This window comes from Rutidosis leptorrhynchoides, chromosome 4 (assembly GCF_046630445.1).
Source record: "Rutidosis leptorrhynchoides isolate AG116_Rl617_1_P2 chromosome 4, CSIRO_AGI_Rlap_v1, whole genome shotgun sequence".
NCBI lineage: Eukaryota > Viridiplantae > Streptophyta > Magnoliopsida > Asterales > Asteraceae > Rutidosis > Rutidosis leptorrhynchoides.
Window position 1 is genome coordinate 205446575 of NC_092336.1, and position 10276 is coordinate 205456850.

Genomic DNA, 10276 nt, shown 5'->3' on the forward strand with positions numbered 1-10276 from the left:
ATTGTAACCAATCGTAACGAAAATCAAGAATCCAAAACGCCTCAATTGATGGATTATTTGCATATCGTTTTGCTAGATAATCACTTCATTACATTTATTCAACTTTCTTTAGGTATAAATCACCCATTCTCAATTTTTGGTAAAACGATTTAATTTCAATCTTTTAAATTTGGTATTCTTTTGGAAGGTAATCACTTAACTAGTGAAATGACCTGTGAAACTACGGGTTTATTTTAATGAAATAGTTTAATGATATGTTTTAGGTATTAAGTGAACGTAAATGTTAAGGTCATTTAGTTTAATGACCCGTGGAACCACAGATTCCGACTAAGAAATTGTCATTGTTTTTACAAACATATTGATATACTTAACTTGGTCAGAATAAATGAACTACATTTATTCTCCCACGACCTTCTTTCAATTTTCATCACAATTGCTATTTTCCTTGTCATAAAAGTCTACATTACAATATTTTACTGAGATGTGTATTTTGTATACATATGTAACGCAATTAATCCCGTAAAAAAAAACTCATAGTTCAATAATAATAATATAATAATAATAAATTTTTCTCTAAAATTGAGTATTTATATTTTTAATAATAATTATTAGTTATAACAAATGTCTCTTTATTTTTTCAAAAAAATTTAAGAATTACAATTATTATATGAAGATGGTATAATATGTTTCAAAGTTTGTACATGTGTTAATGGAGTCTTTTGTAAAAGATTGTATAATTTTTTTTTTTTAAAGTTTGTACATATGGTCATGTGGATGTTTTATCATAAGGTTGTACATATTACTTCAAATATTGTACATGTAACATCCCGCCTTTTTCCGTTAATTTATTTTAACGCCGTCTTTTTTTTTTGATAATATCTTTCGTTATCTAAATTTGTATCTTCCGTTGACTAGCGTTTTAAAATTTTTGTTATTTAATTATAACATCGCTCGTTTACTCTAGCGTATTTAAAATAATTCGTTTGGTTAATTCACGCACCCGCCTTTAAACTCGAGGGACTAACTTTGTCAAGTGGCCAAACATGTAACTAGATGTTGACTAGTTGAACTAGTCAACCTATCCCTTCTACCACTCATTCATTTCCACCTCCCAAATATCTCCACTACTTCCGTTTTTGCTCTCAAACTCCCAATTCATTCAATTATCATCTAAATCATTTCAAGGAAGCAAACATCAAAACAAATTGTACTTTTGGAATCCTCTCTTCATCCTCTACATTTTGATACTAACTTCATCACTTTTGGGTAACTTTTCTAAAACTCCAGATTTCTCTAAATTCGTTTTATAGACTTGAAATGGTGTTAGTTAGTGTCTATGGCTCGAGTCTAGCATGAATATGTGATTTATTTGCTCGATCTTGTTGTTTTGCATAAACTAGCATGAACTTGAAATTGAGTTTTGGATGATTAAATGTTATTTAAATGTTAAAGTTCACGTATTAAATGTGTTACTAGCATCGTTAGCTTCGTTTTGGTATGTAGGTTGATTTAGAAAAACTTCGTTAGCATGATTGTTGATTTTATGATTTTTAGTTAGAGTTTGATAGACTTAAAACGAACTTTTGATGCATTGAATGCTTGTTAATATTGTTGATAAGTGTTTAGTTGCAATGTATGTTTAATTACCTTCGAAACGGTATATCGTATGTGTAAATTGGATTCTCGAATCACCATTCGCATTTAAGCTTGAAACGTTAAATAATGATCATTCGGCAATATTTCGGTTATTGTAAATGATGAATTTGATTGATGATATGTGTTTAGTTGTATTCCTCGTTAAATTACATTTCTAACGATATAAGATACGTGTTTTGAGTATTTTCGGTTCATAAGTTGTGATTGAAAGAGTTTTGGTTCGTGCACTTGACTTTTCAGTAAACAGCATTTTTTGTGTACAACTGCGCGGTGCGCACTTTTATGCACGGTACGCACTTTTATTTTTTATGTACAACTGCGTGGTGCGCACTTTTATGCGTGGTGCGCATTAAGCCTGTTCAGCGGGCTGTCCAATTTTGCAATTTTTCGTTTAATTCTAACTATGCTACGCACCTCCGATTAACATGAAACTTGTTCTAACATGCTCATATATGATTATGAAGCTCAGAAAATTTGTCCGAGACCCGACCCGAATACGTTGACTTTTTCGTTGACTTTGACCAAAGTTTGACTTTTAGTCAAACTTAACCAAATACTTATGCAATCGTTCTAATCTTCTTATATATATATAATTCTTGCATGAAACCTGACAACGTGACTCACATGCTATATAATCGAGTTGTAACGAGCCATAGGACTAATTGAACACATTTTGACCGACCTTGTGTGTTACCCGGTATTGATATAACTTACTTGTTTAGGTCAAGACTAAACAACTTTCATGCACACGTTTACTTTGTGAAGTACCTTTATACTCGTGCACTCGAGGTGAGATCATAGTCCTATCTTTCAACAACTTTTATACTTTTAAATCATGGGATGAGAAACATATACGTATCATACTTTTATGCTTTGAACACAAGTGAAAGGACCCGTCCTAATCCATCTGGACGAATACATTACATTTGGTTACATCGCGAGGTACTTGACCTCTATATGATACATTCTACAAACATTGCATTCGTTTTTAAAAGACAAACTTTCATTTCATCGAAAGTTGACGGCATGCATACCATTTCATAATATAACCAGCTATAATTGACTTAATAATAATCTTGATGAACTCAACGACTCGAATGCAACGTCTTTGAAATATGTCATGAATGACTCCAAGTAATATCTCTAAAATGAGCAAATGCACAACGGAAGATTTCTTTCATACCTGAGAATAAACATGTTTAAAAATGTCAACCAAAAGGTTGGTGAGTTCATTAGTTTATCATAATCAATCATTTCCATAATTTTAATAGACCACAAGATTTCATTTATTCAATAATCATACACTCATAAGTGTTTAAAATTCATTCATATGGATTGAACACCTGGTAACTGACATTAACAAAATGCATATAGAATATCCCCGAACATATAAACATCGAAGTACTAAAGCAGTTCAAATTCTCTGACTGGGGCGTGTCAAAGCCCATAGATCTATCTTTAGGATTCGCGTCAATTGGTGGCAATTATAATAAACACCAATTCTTAGGCTACCAAGTTCAACAAGGGCGATATCCGGTATAACAATTCAACCATAGAATGTAGTTTCGATCACTTGTGTCTATTTCGTCAAACATTTATAAAAGTGCATGTATTCTCAGTCCCAAAAATATATATTGCAAAAACATTTAAAAAGGGAGCAAATGAAACTCACAATACTATATTTTGTAGTCAAAATACATATGACGACATTGAACAATGCATGACTGGCCTTGGATTCACGAACCTATATTAATTGCATTTCTATTAAAACATATAATAGAAATATCATAATTTCATTTATTAATATATATTATTTATATATATTTTATAGTTATATAAAATTTATACTAGATTTTATTTAAAAACATATACTTTATGTTATATCTTAAATTATATGTTTTATGTATTTATCTTGTATATGTTTTTAAAGTGATTAATATAGTTATATTAATATCTATATATATTTAGGATTATATTAAAAAATACCTAATTTGTTGTATGTAAGTTTTTGTATAAGTAATGTTAATATGATTTATATATATATAGTTATATGAAATATTAATATATTTGTAGCATATATATTAAGCATGTTTTATGTACAAAAATATTTATTTGTTTAAAAAATGATAGTTTTGATATTAATGACTTACTAATAATAATAATAATAATAACTTTATTAAAAATGATAATATTAATAATAATAATAATGATATTGTTAATAATAATACTTTTGTTTAATAATAATAATAATAATAATAATAATAATAATAATAATAATAATAATAATAATAATAATAATAATAATAATTATAATAATAATAATACTAGTAGTTACAAAAGTGATACTAATACTAATATTAATGAAAAAAATGATAACTTTTATTGTTTATCATAATAATAATAATAATAATAATAATAATAATAATAATAATAATAATAATAATAATAATAATAATCCTAATCTAATCATAATAATAATAATACAACCATTAGTGATAATAATAATAATATTCATACTTGTATTTATAATCATGAAAATTTTATCATAATGCTTAATAATAGTAATAATTCAAAAATGATATTAGTACTAACATTAATATAACTAATAATAACTTTTATTATTTTCATCATAATATTAATAATAATCCTACTAATATTAACAATAACAGTGATACATATATTAGTAATAATTATAGTATTAATACTTATATTACTTGTAATAATAACAATAATTGATAATGATAATCTTAATAATACCCTAGGATTTATCATACTTAATACTAATACTAACAATAATTATATTACTAACAATAATAATTTTAATACCAATAATAACAATGATAAAAATAATATTAACAATCATAATAATAATAGTAATAATAATAATAATTTTAAAAAAAATTGAAACTACCTCAACAGCATAATAATTTTAATGCCAATAATAACAATGATAAAAATAATATTAACAATCATAATAATAATTTTTAAAAAAATTGAAACTACCTCAACAGCTCTTCCAAAAAGAAAACGCCCCGAACCGAGCTCGAACCCGAGACCTCTCGTTAACACACAAACACCACAAACCATCTGCTCTGACTCGTTTTTCTGAAATTATACTCACCCATAATCTACTTAACCCGTTTATTCTGTTATTCTATTTCTACTTCATCTTCACAAACAATTCGACCAGTAAATCAGATCAAATATCAACTTGTTAAATATTTAGATTTAGGACTAACCAAACGAAACATAAACATTGATTTGAAGTGGGTAGGATTTACAGAAAAGAAAAGAACAGAAAAAAATATAGCTGTGAACCCGTCAAGAACTAAATTCCATTTTTCGAATTTAAGAATGTTTTACCTCATACTTACAACATAAAAGATGTTTTAAATCATTAATAGAAACTTTACAAATCGTCAATTTCTCCATAAACTCAAAAACGACTTCGAATTTTACCAATAACATATCGTTTGACTTTTTGACATATAACTTTGACTCTAAAATTCAAGTTCGTTTTTAGAAATTGGAAAGTGAAACTTTCCAGATAGTTTGAACGATGGATTAATGACATTACTGCATTTAAATATTTTTAAAATTGTTAAGAATTAGAAGGATTGAATATAATGAGCACGAACAGAGGACTGAAACTTCTTCTTCAGACTTTTCTGATAAATTCATCAATTAACTCTGATTAAATTGTATTGTGTGAATGGTAATGAAGAATGAAAATCATTTGAAGTGTTTAACAACTAGACTGATCATTTTATGGGATGTCGATAGAATTTTCAATCAGACAAGAATAAGAAAGTGAAATATCAAAAAAAATAAATAAATATGAAATCGACTCCACACAGATTTTTGTTTTGTAATGTGATTAATTAGATTTGGAATCAATTTGTACCTGATTACAGACATTAATCAATTTATGAAAAAGTTTGATAGCTACGTTAAACAGAATTTCGATCCTTTTCTTTGATTATATATATATATATATATAATATAATTAATATTAGTAATTAATAAATATAATTATATAAATAATAATAATACTTTCAATATTATTAGTAATAATAATATTAATATCAAATAATACTAGTAATATCCATAATGATGGTAAAAATAATAAAAATCATAATAATGATAATTTAAAATAATATTTAGTAATAATAATAATCATAAAAATAACTAACATTATAATTTTTCTATTAATTATAATAATAATAATGATATAACAAACTAAATATAACAAATTTACAACTATATATAATATTAAAATAATAGTATACTGATATTAATATTAATAATAATATTATTAATAATAATGAGAGTAATAATAATAATATTAATGTAACATTTATATTTTAATTTGTAATTACCTATCTTAATATTATGTATTATTAATTATAAATTATATGTATTTATTTATATATTTTAACAATATACATATGGTAATAGTTATGTATAGAAATCATACATATTCAAACTACTATGTATAATTATGTTTTAAATATCCAGTTTTTATTACTTGGATAAATATATTAATTGTATATATTGAAACAAATAACACAAAGTATAATATTATACATTTAATACATTGTTAACGTTGACAGATTATGTTCGAAATCATTTATATTCAGTATACTCTATATATTTAACATAACAAGTTTTAGTTATTTCAAATTATCTTTTATAATAACTAAATCATATACTAGTTCATTAATATATTTAATTTATTATATAAATTTTTACATATATAATTATTTATATATACATTTTTTGTTTATAATTAAAGGTTCGTGAATCGTCGAAAATAGTCACAGGGAAAATTAATATATGAAAACAGTTCAAAATTTTGAGACTCAACATTATAGAATTTGCTTATTGTGTCGAAATCATATAAGAATTTAAGTTTAAATTTGGTCGGAAATTTTTGGGTCGTCACAACAAGTACGAAAACAAATATTCCACGTGCGAGTTAGAACAAAAAAGCCTCAATTCAATTATCATTAGTTACACTTGCAGGGTGTAAACGTGAACTTATGTTATGTGATCACATGGGCTTGACGAGCCCTCATTCGGACTGTTCGCTACCGTTAGCGGTTGAAATATATTTTCGAGTATAGTGTATGTTCTAACACTACGTAACTGGGTATAAAACAGTTAAGTCTTGATAATTGGGTGCTCGTGATACAAACAACAACTTTTAGAATGCAAACGATTTAGATAATCAACTTTATACTTTCTTGTGGTTTAAAAACAACGTTTACAAATACACCTATGATTTCACCAATGTTTTTCGTTGACAGTTTTCTATATGTTTCTCAGGTTCATACTTGGCTACTTGATACATGCTTCCGCACACTTTGATTACTTCTTGGGGTCAAGCATACATGCATACGCTAATGATAGTACCTTTGGATTCAAACTTAAAGCATACATACTTACGCTATTTATAGCAACCGTGATTTTAAACTAATTATGTCGCAAGTTATTTCATTTATACTTTATAACTTTTGTAAACTTAAACTTGTTGTCGAACCGTTGGGTAAACTAAACTTTGTAAGTCTTGCACATTTCAAATGAATGTGACATAATTTTGATCAAACGCGTCTCATTTAGGGACTATGACCACGCAACGGGACCTAAGTTAACGACGCTGTCAATGACGCTTTTGCCGGGTCGTTACAGTACATATGGTTATGGATGTGTTTTGCCATAAAGTTGTACATAATGCTTCAAATATTGCATATATAGTCATGAGTGTGTTCTATCATAATGTTATACATAATACTTCATACTTTATACAATGAACATGTTAATATTTTTATTAAATATAATTAATTATTTTAATTACATCATGAGGTGAGGGGCTTATAATTTTTTCTTTATTTTTGAATTTTTTTAAGAATGGATAATCCTTATTCATGACATGATTATTTTAGAGATTTATATGATACTATAGATAGATACACGACAATATGCGTAGATTTTCCACGTTCATGATGTTGATAGAATATCTATAAAGGTAATTAAAGATATTAATGAATAATATAAATGTATGAAATTGATAAGCTTCTAAACAAATGATATATATATATATATATATATATATATATATATATATATATATATATATATATATAGGGAGAGGATCAAGTGAGAATTTTTTTAGTGTGAGAACTCTAGGAACTCAAAAAACACTCCAAATACACTGAAATTCGAGCAAAAAAGGTGTACGGGCGAGCAAAAAAAAGAAATTCGGGCAAAAATCAAAAACAAGGACGAACAAAAAATTCATAGTCGAGCAAATTTTTTTTTTGTTCGAATTTCAAAATGTAGAACACATTTTCGTTCGAATATCAGTATTTTTGTTCGACTACCCGTGTGTTCTACATTTTTTTGTTCGACTATCAAAAATGTAGAACACAAATTTGTTCCCCCGCCTTTTTTTATTCGAATATCACATTTTTTGTTCGAATTGCTCGTTTTTTGTTCGCCCTTGTCCCATTTTTTGCTCAAATTGCTCTTTTTTTGTTCGCCCGTGTCCTATTTTTGCTCGAATTTCCATTTTTTACTCGAATTTCAGTGTATTTTTTAGTTCTTAGGGTTCTCACACAAAAAAGTTCTTATTTGATCCCTCTACTATATATATATATATATATATATATATATATATATATATATATATATATATATATATATATATATATATATATATATATATATATATATATATATATATATTTGTGAGTAGGTGAAAGTAACGATATCATGACTAACCTTTTCCTTGTCATTGGTTTTGTTTTCTTTCTTTTGTGTTCCTTCCCTTGATTTCTTGTCAACCACGGTCTTCGTGTTTTTCATCGGTCTTCCTTCACTTGATTTTTTTATTAATCACGATTCCACTTGATTTTTTAGATTGTAGGTGTTTTTTGTTTTTATAGAATGGATTCAAAATTTGAAGAATGTAAGTGTAGCGTTATTTTAGGTTAATAATTATTGTAAGTTGACTAAATTAAAATTTGATTATTATTAATTTTATTTATGATTTATGATAAGATATTTAATTATTTTAAAAAGTGATTCGATATTTTGTGTTTAAAAAGTTGACTAATGAATGATATTTTGTTGTGTTTAAGAAATTTTATTTTAAGTATGTTATAAGAAATTTGTTATTACCACACAAATATATCACACAATATCAGCCAGTGGCTTGGCATTATAGTCAAACAAATTATTTAGTTGTTATGATTGAAAAAAAGAAAAGAATAAGATATGATGTAAAAGATAATCACGTTCGTTATAAAATAATACGAAATAATTATTTAGTTGTTATTATGAAAAGGAAAAAATAATTTACTAAAAAGTAGAAGATAAATCATTACTCTTTTTTTATATTAAGATAATGGTTATATAACACCACTTCATAATCGGTGTCAATGTTTATGTTAGCCATTATGTTGAAAATTAACAGTAGCATTTTTTATAGCACTACTTCATAATGTGTTCTATAAACTTTTTTGATTTTTTTTTATTTCTTAAAAGGATGAATATGTTTTTTGCAAATGTTAATTCAATTTTCCATATAAAGCTTGTGCTATAAATTGTGACGATTTGGGAAATCATAAGGCACTTCCCCCTGTATATTGATTATTTCTGATTGATTTGTATGTCTATTCTGCAATATTATTGGTTGGTTTTGTTATTGACATTAGTTTCTTTATCATTTTCAGAAATCAGGAGTGTAATGGTTATGTATGAATGTATGTGTATCGAATGTTGTAAAAAATCCGATCACTCGCCGAGTAATCCTTGATTAATCAATTTTAAGAGCAATGCGTTCCGATTTTCCAAAATCCATATAATTAATTGGTCAACGTCAATTAATGAGTCAAAATCGATTTTGGTAATCAAATTCGGTCAAAGTCGAGATTGATCAACATTTTAACATGAATTTAAATTAGAAATTTATAGTTTTTAAATAAAATGAACAAATTTAGACAATTATATTAAAGTTTATGTTTATGTTTATGATTTTCTTCTATATTTACACATATAATTTTTGAAATTTAATATTTAATGTATAAAGTACAATCCGATTAATCCCCGAATTACCGATTAATCATTTCAAAGTCCTGATCGATTAATCCTAGAATAGCGAATTTTGAAACCTTGTATGTATCTGATTGCTTTATTTTTTAGGGTTTGTTATCGTTAGGTTATTACATTAGGGGGTTGGTAAAAGAAACAGAGACCTCCGTTATTTATGTTATTTGGTTATATCGTTTTAGAGTTACTCTTTTTTTCTATGGCATAAATTATCAGAAGCTTTATGCCATACATTAATCGTAATCATGGTGTCCAATCGCTTAATCTAACGGTTGATTTATATGACAACCCGGAAATTTCCGACTAAATTTAAACCTAATTCTTATATGATTTCATTTAACCTCAACTAATTCCGTCGATTCACGAACCATTATTTGTAAATAATTATGTAATAATATTAAATTGTTATATTAATATTATTATTATCACTCATCATTATCATGTACAAGTATTATTATTACAATTATTACTAATGTTATTATTATTAATAATTATTAATAACATTAAT